The sequence below is a fragment of the Nomia melanderi genome, chromosome 5, assembly GCF_051020985.1.
Source record: "Nomia melanderi isolate GNS246 chromosome 5, iyNomMela1, whole genome shotgun sequence".
Lineage (NCBI taxonomy): Eukaryota > Metazoa > Arthropoda > Insecta > Hymenoptera > Halictidae > Nomia > Nomia melanderi.
In genome coordinates, this window is record NC_135003.1 from 6,674,067 (window position 1) to 6,687,772 (window position 13,706).

The 13,706-nt window shown below is 36.2% G+C and overlaps 1 protein-coding gene across 2 annotated transcripts in view; it reads right to left on the reverse strand.

Annotated features, from left to right (window-relative positions):
• stumps (DBB domain-containing protein stumps) overlaps positions 1-9,670 on the reverse strand; it is a 50,287-nt gene extending 40,617 nt beyond the window's left edge. Inside the window, exons 1-2 of one of the 2 annotated variants that reach the window (XM_076367918.1) lie at positions 8,715-9,670; positions 7,766-8,622 (exon numbers count right to left, since the gene is read on the reverse strand). The gene's annotated coding sequence lies outside the window, so the exon portion shown is untranslated. Of the gene's footprint in view, positions 1-7,765; positions 8,637-8,714 lie in introns of both variants that reach the window. The other variant, XM_076367917.1, reaches the window with a different exon arrangement.
• Positions 9,671-13,706: the final 4,036 nt, after the last annotated feature.

Sequence of the window (13,706 nt, forward strand, 5' to 3'; positions counted from 1 at the left end):
TTATTTTTCTTTGTCGCTTTATGCTTTCAGATTGTAAATAGTATAAGAGTAATAATTAAATATAGTAGTAGTAGTAATTATTTTCTTTTTTATTATAATTATTTTTCTTTGTGAATTTATACTTTCAGATTATAAATAGTATAATAGTAGTAATTAAATATAATAGGAGTAGTAATCATTTTCTTTTTTATTATAATTGTATTCTTGGTGATTTTATGCTTACCAATTGTAGAAAGTGTAATAGTAGTGATGCAAGGATTATGATTTTCTGTGATACCAAAATGAAAATTTTGTTGTGACTTTGTACTTTTCCTTTTTTAAAATATAATAGTGTATATGTGAGATTAATTATTCATTTTAATCTAATATTAAAGATCAGAGTATTATTTATGCTTCTTCGTTTTGCTTAATTTTTTTTGATTCTATATGAAAATTTTACATCACAGCTACATTGTTTGTTGTATCACGAACGGTTTCTTTCGATTTATCAAATTGGTACGGTCACCTTTTGTAAAAATAGATATCGATCGATGCTCGGCGAAAAGCGAACTTCGGAGTATTAACTTACTGTTTTCAATTAAAAAAGCAAATAATGGGAACTGCGTCTCGTAACCCAATAACCACTGATATGAGTCGCAAAAAGGAAATTTTGTGACATCGATTGGTACACGGAATTTCTGGTTATACGCGAAGCGGTGAACTAAAACGACCGAAGCTACGTCGGTTTACAATATTTTCGTCTGTATCATACATCAAAATACTAATTAATTTTCTTTCGAATAAACAACAAAAAAACCACATAATTCTGAAATTCACAATTCATACAGTTCACAAAAAGATATGTTACAATTCATCTGATATTTCCCAATTTAAAATGCAGACATTCTCAAATTCTCTATAAGATAAAAACCTTTTCTGTTATAATTTGAAATTAAGGTAATCCTGAAATTCAACTCGAATATCCGTCGAGACAAATTTCTTTGTCATCGTTTCCACGCATAAATTTGAAAATAGAGCAATTATTCCGGTTACGATTCTAAGTGAATACAATGAATAGGAGACCCCGTATAGTGGTATTATAATTTTCATTCCCCTACTTTAGCGCGAAGCGCCACGATTCCGCCACCGAGCTGTTACGCACGCATGTATAATTATTCTCAGACATGCCATCGTAACTTCGCGCGTGATAGCGTTAAGTAAATGCGCAACTGCGCTCCCGGTTTACCTCGTTTGCATCCGGACACGGGAGGATGATGTTTCAGTTGCATGAAAATCGCCCATTACACTACCTTCCTGAATTTCCTAACAATCACCGAGCACACCTCAGGATTCTGGAAATTTGTGACTAGACACACCGCCGCGATTAGCATTTTTATTGTCCGGTACCGTCAAGACCCGGGAGAAATGTAATTTCATTTCCTGCATTAACAATCCAGACGGATTAAATGTATAATTATACTACAGGGGAATTAAATTTTATTAAAGCATCTGAATTATTTTTTCTTTCTATATAAAAAATGCATGAAAATCTGCCATAATGAAATATTCATTTTGTCGCTAATAACCTTACAGTCGATGTAACGTAAAATAAGAACGAACAAAAAGGAGAAATATTCGTTTTGTCATCCTAGAATTTACGAAAGAAAGTTCCATAAGAATATAACTGATAAAATTATTCATGTTACACGTATTTAAATAAAATGGTGAACACGTAAATGTTTCTATTACTATTTTTATTCCATGTTTTTTTAATAATTTTATCGTTTGTGGTAAGTGAGGAACATTATTTCGTGATTAATCAATTTTGTTGGTATTACGTAAATTTTTATCTTACAAGAATATTTCCAAGGATTTCTCATTTTTCAGGGTGTCTTGTATCTGACAGGGAAGTTCCAAGGATTAGCGCTGCATTAAGGGTTTTTCTTCGACCTCGGAGTCAATATTTTCGAATTTTCTAATGGTACTGATTTTTAAATCTTTTTTCAAAATAAATCTTTTTCCAGAGAAAAATGATAGGAATATTTTCTGCATTTTTAAATTGCATTGCTTGCATTACTTTTAATGTAATATTAACATGGATTAAGAATTTGGGTCAAATAAACTAAATGGACCTCTTGGATCCTGAGATATATTCTGCTTGCCGGGGAAATCCCGATGATCAAGGCAGTATCTAGAATCTTCCGGGCCCCGTGCAAGATTTCTCAAAACCTCCAAAAAAAGTAAATATCAAGGATATTCCTGTTTATTTATTTTGTAATTTATAAATAAATATAATAATCCTATGTAAAGTTCTTCGAACATTTTCATTTTCATAGGTTAATTAAAGTTGACAGGAAAACGTCGGAACTAAAGGAAAAAAACAATGCGTTTTCCCGTTACATCTACCTATGTGTATTAATATTGTAATAAAGTCAAATATGACAGTGCCCTAATGAACATGCAACGAATCGTTACACGAATTTACATACACTTCATCCGTACCTAATAGACTACTTTATGATACGAGTAATGAGACAGACATAATCAAAATATATTGTTCGCTGTCAGGAAATGAACATCGTATACCCATTAACATGAACATTTCAGTAAAAATCGTCTTACCGTGTTGATTAACTATTTTCCAACAGAAATGACGTTGAGATGGTCAAAAGTAGTACATTATAAACAAACAAAAAAATATAAAAAACATATGAAAAAGCATATTAAAATCAATATCTTTAAATTAATATTAAATAAACGTATAAATAAATTTTTCAAATATAATACAACACCATAATACAATACATAACCAAGCATTTTGTAAAATCAAGCAATTATTTTTTACAAAAATGGCATCTGTACATCTAAAAGAAGAATATCACGAATCAAATGAAACGAATATTTGCAAACAATACAGTGAATTTGCAAACAATATCTCGCATAATATTCAAAACGCGGAACGAAACTTCTGGATTACATTTTCCCGAGAAAATTGCGCGAGTACATTCAATATCCAGCGGGATAACGGCTGGTGTACACGAGAGCCGGATGTACCGAGGATGATGAGGTAGAAAATCATTGCTTGAAACTCGCTCCTTCGAAATTTCTCGCTCGAATTCCGCTATAGAGCGAGCCGACGTCTCTCGGTGCTTCTGGTTGTTGCAGCAACCAGAATTGCTACTATTTTCGTGCGGCTTCCGACGAAGATGGAGAGCTGGCGTGCGTGCCAGCAGCGAACGGAAGAGAGGGAGAACGAGATAGAGAATGATAGAAAGAGAGAAAGAGAGAAAGAGAGAAAGAGAGAAAGAGAGGGAGAGAGAGACTCTCGGGTTATCGTTCCCATGAAAGCTCAAGCACTCTGATTTACTCCCCTGTCCAAATGGATCAGCTGATGGGACGAATCACGGCGGAACGATGCGCCCAAGCTTCTTGACTTCGACGCAATGCTGCTTGCACGGTCTGACGTTTCATTCGCAGGCTTTTTCCTTTTGGTTAACCATTCACCTGATTTTGTCCAGGTGGCTTGGAGTATGTACTATTTTCATCGAAGTGTTGCTAGGAATTGAATGAATTTGGTTCGGACTTGACTGGATTGAATTTTTTAGTATTTATGGTTGCGGTTATTTATGTTCTTTAGGTTACCTCGAAATTAAGTTTCTGTTCAAAAGATTTACTGTAATGTGAATTAATTATGTTTGGATTTTTGATGAAGTTGGATTTAATTCAATCTAGAATTTAGAGGGTTAACATTTTTGTATGTTACGGTTCTGAGTTTTCTTTTCATTAATTTTCTTTTAGAATTAAGGTCACGCGAAGGTCACTACAGAGCATCGAATGTTAATTGCCATTTAGTTAACGCAAAAACATATGATCTTATTTAAAGTGGAGACTGCCAAGATTAAGACGTTGAAAGATACGACCTTGATGTGTAACGACCTGCCAATCACAATATTTGTCATCGAGACCTAAACGACTTCATTCGCTGGAGTTTCGTCGCGTTCGCTGGAACAATTGACACTTTTATTGCGATAATTAGATCCTCGACTTATCTCTACGTTGCCGGTCATTCTTAATTGTTGATACATTCAATCTACAATCTATTTCTTCCCATTTTTCACCTATCTCTATCAAACAAGAACAAAAATTCTTTTCGGATTCCCACTTATTCAATTCAATCATTCACTTCTATAATTTTCCACAAACATTCCGATCAATAATATGAAATTCTGTATAAAATTCGATCTCCAATTCATTAAAACGAATAACTCACAAAATTCTTTCTCGAATTCCGTCATCAGCGTACAGCTTTCATCCCTGTTATCAAATTTTCTCTTCAAAACAGGATCATAAACTTCGAATTGCCAAAGTCAGAAAAGTACATAATGGTTATACCCAAAGCGTCGGAAGAATTTCGCTAAACGGATTCGCGTGCAAAGCGACCGACAAATGTTTTCGCCGTTCTATTTTTACCCCAAGGTAAGAAAAAAGTTCGACCCGCTGTCGGGTCAACCTGAACAGCACGTACAGCTCGTGCGTGAGCGTGCGGTGCACCTGTCTTTTTCGATACGGGGTTGTGAGAGGGGGGCTGGAAAAAGCGAAAGCAAAGCGGAGCGCATCCTGACCGATGCACGCGTCGAAACCCTTGATAAGCGTGTACACCCGCGTTTTTACACGTGCACGACTCGTTCCTTTAAATGTGACGACTCGCGCACGCACGCGCATACTCATTAACATGAGACACGTAAATTAAGCCGATCCGGAAATCAGCGAACCGTGTCCCCCGTCCGACCTCGCTTCTTCCCCCTTCCTTTCCGCGCGCTCGCCCGCCGATTTGTTCGCGAGTTATTAAAGGAATGAATCTTTCGTCGAATCTTCTTGGGTTTAACCCTTTGTATTCGAAAGTTTGTTACTCGAAATATTCAAATATTTTTCATTGCGTTTTATTATTGGACATGGAAGTTTTGATAGTAAAAATATTTAACATTTCTCGTTGCATTTTATCATTGCACTCAAAAGTTTTGTTATTAGCATTGCTAGCGCACTCTTCATCGTAATAGCAATAAGGTTAAATGGTAACAATAATAATTTATTTTGTAAGTTAAGTAACAAAAGTCCATTTGATGCGACACGATGTCCAAAAAGCGATCGCTAAACGATCTGATCGTAACACATATCGGTTACCTTTCGATTGCTGCGCGACACGCATTTTTAAACGCATTGTTTGCCGCTTGTGCAACAGATCCGCGATTATGGCACCGACATCGTGTATCAAAGGACTTGCATATGCACGTTCAATCGTATTCGGCTACGATATCAAGGTCTATCGATTGAATTTGTCCTGGTAGCCTGGCCGAAAATTCTGCGTTTCTCTTTTTGCTTTATCCTCGCTTTCACCAATAGCGAATTTCACTGTACATTATAAACACTTTGCCATTCTAAGTCATACGTTTCATACTTTTGTACTATTTATAATTTTCTTTGTCATATAAGTAGCTCAGAATATTAAAGATCTAACTTTTTCTGAGTTCTTGAGAAAAGAAAGCTTCTGCTAAATATTCTTGGATTAATAGAATACCAATATTATAATATTGTTAACAGTATCAGTTACTATTGATTATTAACTCTTTGCACTCGGAAATTTCAATATTGCATTCGAACTGTCCTGTCAGAGGGAATCAATTGCAAATGGCTGATATTAGTAATTTTAATCCAAGAATATGTCGCAAAAGCTTCTTTTCAAGAATTCAGAAATAGAAGGTAGACCACCATTATTCTTACCCATTCATATTCCAAAAAAAAAATTGCTCGCGCCACACTCAAAACGAAAATTAAAGGTTTTATCGTTGATAGATCTTTGTAAAGGAAATTGCACGTGAGCACAAAGGATGGTATTTTCTTCTGAACATTAGTGTGCTTCGCAGAGACAATAAAGTTGTCAAGATAACCTTATAGAAGATTTACCAAATTCATGGGGAAATATTATGTCGCGAATTGTATAGACGCGGGCGTACCGTCTTCAAAGTAATTACTTTGAGGCTATGCACGCGCATTTCAGCGTTGGATCCACTGATCTTTACGTTTTTGGTAACCGTTTTCTGGCGTCTATTTTACGAGCAACACGTTACATTACTTCGAATTTCAGGAGCCGTCTGGAAACGCGTTCCCTGTGCGAGGACCTCTCCGTTTGTTTCATTTCGTTCGAGCACTTTTCAGGGAAACGAGAAAAACTTATGGGGAGAAGAGTCAAGCGAACTCGAGGATTGCTCCAACACAGTAATGTGAAATGTCAGTCTCAAGTAACTTGTGACATTTTAATAATTTTAAGCAAAAATATTGTGAAAATTTAGTTAACATCTATACAATAAAAAATAATAAAATATAATATTTAATCGAATTTATAGATGTATTAGATGTTCAGTAATTTTACTATCCTTTTTAATAACAGATAAAGTTATTATCTTTTAAGACAATTGTCGATAGAAAGAAAATTTAACATAATTCCACATTTTTGAAATTTTTCTGTATAAACGAGGATTAACATGAATCCTCAACTGCTGTCTAATTATCACAGGCTTCGCTGCTTGAAAGGCAAGGGAAGAAAGAAAAGAGGAGAGCACGTGCACGCAAATAGGACTCGCATCGAGGTCGGAGTTTGAAAGTCTGAAACGAAAACGCAAGGGGAACGATTTCGCGCGTAACGTTCGTGAGTCTGGTTAGGTTCGGCTGTCAGGTTCGATCTATTAATATACATGGTGAGCCGCCCTGGCTAATTCCTAATGGAATATTCGTACAGTTTTCTCGGCTCGTGGACGCCTTAACGGGCAATGCAGCGTACGGCCACGAAAAAAAGCAGCGTCCTTCGCATTTTATTTAAATTTCGCGATTTACAATTTCATTTCGTTCAAAAAATCGATTTTGAATATTTCGATGAAAAGAAATCGAGAAGTCATTTTTTGTCGGTGAAAATTAAAAAAATTTTCACTGATTTAAAATTTAAAACATTTTTAAATCACTAAATTCGTTGAATGCAGAAATTTATGAATAATTTTAAAGAATGTATATTAAGGGTTGAATCAGATTATAAATTCAAATATTTTTCAGTTGATTTTAAAGAAGCTACAAGGAATTCCACTTTCCGAAAAGTGACAGTTATCTAGTCAGCTGACCGTCCATGTGCTCAGCGTTCCTCGCGATGAATATTCTTCCCGGTAAACGAAATCGCGCTCTAGTTTCAGAGAATACATATATTTCGTGTTACTCGACACCGACAAAAATAAAGTCGGCTTACGGTAATCAGTCAGAGTCGAGAAATTTCGATGGACGGTTATTAATGTACCTAGTGTGTTTTCTTTGTAAACCTATTTGTAGGAATTGCGCGGGAAGAGGATCATTATAGTCGATGAGTTGACAAGGATAACAAACATTGAATCTGTCAATAATAATTCATTAACGATGGAACTTAAATGATACCTAATTTAATTTATATCGCTTATGAACTGTTAAGAGCATATAGTACATTAATATTGATCGTAGATATTGAAAATAAAAAAATTTTTGTAATGTTTAATATTTCATATTTTATTTTTGATTATCTTCATATTTTAAGAAGCTTTTACAATACCAAATGTTTCTTAATCCGTATGCTTCTTAATTTTTAGTGAACGCCATTTTGAGAAAATTGGCGGGGAGATTGTAAAAATTCAAACTGCATTACAAGTTTATCAAAAAAAAAAAAAAAGGAAACCTGACATATTACTATGTATAATAATATTATCGATTCCCTTACCTTCAATCCTTTGGGACCAATTTATTCAAATAATTCCAACCAGTCATTCTGTTTTCACGCTCCTCGAATTGTCAATAAATCCTCTCCACCTTGTAACGTCTGTGAACCTTGTGTAAATTTTTCAGCGATGGTTAGTCAGTCACTATTTTTTTTCTCGAAGAACAGTTGGCCGAAGAGCGGCAATTAATCAGTTAGGCTCTCCCCGCAATTAAGTCAAAGTGTTTCGAATGAAATAACACTCAGCATCGCGGAACTTTTTGTTTCTGCGCAACAAGAAGGCATCAAGGGCTGCATTATTCGTTGCCCTTTTCACCAGCTCGATTGCCTTTCTTTTTCTTCTTCCTTCGTGCTCAAAGCAGCGGATCGGAAGAACACGATACGGCTTTGAGCAACATTAAACGATGTTCCCATCAATTTCTTCTTCTTGTTCGATGCGTCTTTTACCAAATCACATTCATCATTAAAAGACTTTTTCTTAAGAATTATAAAAATGTTCACTGTATTTCATTCCCTTTCTTGCGTAGAAATGATGAAAATTCGGAAAATAATTCAAAGGATGATTCACGAATTACCGTCACTTGTTTTTGTCAGAATGGCGAAGAAGTTTCAAATATTTCTTTCTCATCTCGTTTCCAAGTTTGTTTTTCCTTTGAACCAGAGTTTTCTTCGATCTTCGATCGGCGTAGAAACGTTCAAGAGAGCCTCTGACCCTCTATCTTTAGATAACGGACTAATACAAACTTCTATCCAAACAAATGTTGGGAGATGTTTATACACGAAAACAGATCGAAATTGTAAATCGACAATTCCTCGCCGGGTTCCTCTCTTTCGATATTCAATCGAGAACGTTCCAAGAACTTCCGAGAAAAGTCTATTCTCACTCAGTGTGTTTATTTTTACGTAAACGGACTTTTACGTCTCGTTTCTATGAAATTTTAATTTAACTTACCTTCGGCGACTTCGGTAGTGATTCTCTTTGCAGGGTGTCAAAGAACAAATCTTTTAGTTTCTTATCTTCAGCACAAATAACAAACAAATAGGAACCAGTGAACAGAGAAAAGAAAATTTAACGAACACTTCGAAGCTCATCTAATTTTCGAATCACGCACAAATCATCCCCTAACATTCCGCAATAACTCTAATCATCTTCACGTTAGTAGATCAATCAGATTAGATTTTACAACAGCCTTGAAGTCGTATTTTGCCCAATTGCTTCTTCTCTTCCTCTTTGCTCTTCAACTTCTAATTTTACTCAGTCCTATTCGAACATATATGAAACACCAACTCTAACATCAATACCAACAATAATAGTTGACAATCTTTAGAGCAGGAACTTCCTCTTCTTCCCTCATTTAAATCCTCTTTGTTTATCTCTTCATTTTTTCTTCATCCTCTAATCTCCAGCTTGTATTACGTTCTCCAATATTCATTCTTATTTAAACACATCCTACATAAACAACTCGACTAACAATATAAAGATATATCGTAGAGATTCTCCTTCTGCAACGAATAAAATTCTTCTTACTTTATTCAAATACTCATTTCCCGTCTTCTGAATTCTTCAACCTCCAGCTTCAACTTCATTCTCTTGTATTCAAACACTGTAAACAATTCGATCAACAATATCAACAAAGATCGTACGGATTCTACTTCATCAACGAAGACAATTCATCTCTTTATCTTTTTGAATTCTTTCTTTGATCACTTTTGGCGCCAAACAGAAAACTCCTCTGATAAGACGCAAGATCGAGGGATGAACTAAGAGGATGACGAGTGACAGTGGATGATTTTCGCGATCGAAGGGGGCGCTTCGTGGATGACCGTTCGGGGTTGCGGCGTAAGAAGGACCCGGCGCGCATACACGGCCCAACACTTCACGGAATACTGACAAGTCAGAGCAGAAGAGGAGCCCCGCGACGATGCCATGTGACCGTCATTCGTGCTCTCCTTCTCTTCTCTTCACTGCCACCACCCACGCATCTGGCAGTGCCCGAAGAAACGCCCATGTGCGCCAGCCGAGCGTTATTTCGAGATAAACAAGGAGGGCCCCGGCTCGACCACCGCGCGCTGCGCCGAAAAACCGTTCGAAAGGGAAACCGGGGGTTTGTGCCTCTAAAGGCGAGAAACATACTGCCGCTACTAAATATAATTAACCCCTCGACGAGGGAACCCCGACGGCTAATAGGAGGGAGCCGCCATTGGCAGCTTGTGCGGGGATTTCTGTGGGGAACTTTCTGTTGTCTGTAAATTTAATTGGATATGTTTTATCGTATGTTGCTTTGATTAAAATTACTAATTTTTATTAATTTCTTATTAATTTGGATAAATTGGGATTAATTTGGATTTATTTGGATTAATTCTGAGTAATTTTTATTATTTTTTACGATGTTGTTTTTCTGTACAAGGTACTGAAAGTTTATTACGTTATAGAAATTTATTGAAAATGATTTAATGGTTGTTAATATTTTCATACTGAATTAAACAAGGTTTGTAATTTTATAGAATAATTTGGTGTACTAGATGTAATTGGTTTAAATAAAAAAATTCACAGTGGGTTACCGTATTTTTCAGACACAACGTATGACATACGTTCAATATTGTAAATAATATGTATATTGAATTGCTTCAATAAATTGAATTGAACGCTGACGAGAATGCACGATTCGTGATACGTATCGGGTTTGCCAAAGAGAAAGACGCTCCAAATTAATAAATTTTAATTAAACTCGTAAGCTTTATTAGTTTACTATAGTCTGATATCCAATATCACAGTTGCGCATGAATTTTGTTATTTAATTGTTCGTTCGGAATATCATTTGTTTGCATCTCGCATGTGCAATAATATTTTTAAAATGAATATTCAAAACTGAGTTTCCAGGCATTGTGTATACCAATAAATAACTCCATTGATTTTCTGCTAAAATTGAAATACGTAATCGGAGTATGTACAATTTTTTAAAACTCAGATTCTACTTTTTAAAATAACTTAACAACTTTTCTTTCTTGTTTTGAACAAATATACAAACATATTGCATTTATTGATAAAAACTTTTTTTACAATGTTCCTCAACATCAAGAAATCTATAAAAAAAATCTCAAAAGATCTATAACTAAACCGAACGTTCCCAAAAGGATCAAGTACGCCATTTTCCCAGCGACAATACTATACTCTTTTATTACCCAATTTCTGAAACCATGCAAAATCTGTCACCAAAACTGATAAAAAAATTACTAAATAGTGTACTACAATACAAGTCAATTAAGATCCCCAGAAGTACATTACCATAATATTTAGAAAAAATGAAAAACACTTCGCATTAACAGCTGGGTACTTCTAGCGTCAAGGGGGTGGAAAAGAAAGAAGTAAAAGAGGTGAAAGGAAAAGAAGAAAACAGGTCAAAGAAAAAAAGAAATGGGGTAAAAAGATTTCAGTAATCCTTGAAGAAGCACTTGACGGTGAAGAAGAAGAAGAAGAAGAAGAAGAAGAGGGAGACGAAGCCGCGCGTGCACGAGCCTCCGCTCGAAGAATTCCTGTTGGGGTAAGGTTAGTGCCGCGCGCGTGCACGCTTGCGTGTCTGTCACGCATGTGCGTACGGAAACAGAGCGAAACCGTGAATTTCCTCTGGGCGGCGCGTTTCCTTTCAGAGCAGAACACTGTGACCCCTTCGACGTCCTCGCCATCCCTCATGTTTCCTTATCGATCACCAAGATCTACAGAACGATCACCCCTCATCGTCATAAAATGGAAATTTCTCTAATAATACCGCGACCGGTAACAAAGCCCGCGAAGGTTGCGGCGGTTTATCGTGGAGATTTACCGAGATTCTATTTTCGATTCGTTTAACCCTTTGTAATCGTGATACCGAGATGGACGCGTGGCGGAGACAATAAACTAAAGAGAAATTTGATTGGGGAGTAATTTACTTTGAAACTAGAATTGAAATGCGGATGCTGGGGTGAGATGGTTGTTTGACGAAGTTATTTAGGAAATAGAAAAATAGTAAAGTAGTAAGATAGCGAAATAGTGGAACAGTGAAACAGTGAAATACTGAAATAGTGAAATAGTGAAATAGTGAAATAGTGAAATAGTAAAATAATGAAATAGTGAAATAGTGAAATAGTGAGATAGTGCAATAGTGAAATAGTGAAATAGTGAAATAGTGAAATAGTAAAATAATAAAATAGGAAAATAAGAATATAGGAAAATCGAAAAATTGATACAATGGGAAAAATAGGAAAACTTAATGAGATTAAATGCATGCGAGATCAATTAAGTGATTTGGCTCTAAGATTTCGAAACATTCGAAATTGCACCATGTATACAAGGATAAAATGTATGCTATAATAATATGTAAATTGTTTTCTAGTCAGCCAATTATGAGACATGAATAAACACTTGTGAGAGCGGTTGCTAAATAAATCAAAATACAAGGGGTTAATGATCATTTGAATCGCGCTTGCGAAACGATCCATTGTTCTGCGACGTTTCGGACGTTGTCGATTGCCGACGCTGCTTCCGGAGCGCGTGTCTAATTAGCAGGGACTCGATTAATGTCGTGTACATTGGAAATTCACGCATTTGCACGGCGAACGGTTTCACTTGACGTTTAGTGGACATTTCTGCGTGCGGTGGATTCGGTTGCGGTTACGTGTTATGATACCGGCTGTACGATCCTTTGTTGCAACGTTGGGATTCCATTGCATGCGATGTTAATAACTGTAATAATTATAGTAATGAGGAACAGAATTCGTGTTTTCGCCTCTGTAATGTTAATATTCCGTATTCACTGTGATACTATGCCAAAAAAAGAAATTCTCTTGAATATGATAAAACATTTGTCCTATGAATTTTTGCATCATTAATATTCACATCGTTTATATTTATTTAATTTTCTGGTTTTCTAATTTCTAATTTCGGTTAAAATGGAATATTAAATTTGAATGTCGCAGTTCGAAAAATTTATATAAAATTTTCTGCATATTCGAATGGAAGATTTGCCGAATAGTTTTTGCAGGAATGTTAGAGAAATCTTGTATTTATTCCATCAGATTGCCGACATTTATACAATTAGAAACGTGCTGTAGCATTTCTGTACCTGTTTCTGCAATTCGATTCGCGGCCAGCTGCTTCCCGGGGGATAACGAGGCGCTCAGTGGAAACGGCGGGATTATTTGATTCACGGGCCCGATAACGGATCAAAATAGTAAAAATTTCGTTTCATGGTGAATGTCGGAGAAGGGGGCAACCTAATTACCATGTTCGCTACGTAACGCTTATTACTCAAGATACGGGGCACGCAGGCAAAATTGAGCACGAAAACGTTAATCTCATGAGTGTGAGGCTGGTTTCTAAACAGGTTTAGATATATGTTATTTGTAATATGGAAATGAATTGCGAATATTCGTAAGATTCGAATCAGTGAAATATTTAAACTTTAAGTTTCAAATTTCAAATTTCAAATTCCAAATCTCGAATTCTTAGTTTCAAGTTTAACATTTCAAACATTCCACTTGATTCAGTCAAATAAACATGACCGAAGCTATGCTTAAATAATTCATAAATCCAAGATCCACAGTCCAACGATAACGTAAATTCTATTTCTATTTTTCTTCGTGGTCAAAGTAAGACATTTTCCAGTAATGTAACTCATGCATCCAGCCAAGACTGAAAGTATGAATGATTTACTGCAAACAGCTGTATGATGCTCGCCTCGGTTCGAGCCGTGCCTATTCTCCGGAGTCGAGTAAAACACAAGATGGCGGTACCCTGGGAAGACAAAGGCTAAATGGTTAAAGCGGAGTTTACCCTGAATTCGTCGAAGCGACCTAGCCCTGTCCCGATGGTAGCCGTTGTCACGTGCTGTCGACCGGAGAAATGTGGCCGCTTGTCGATTCGCCGAGTGAAACGGTTGACATTTGGCCGACACGTGTTTCACACGTT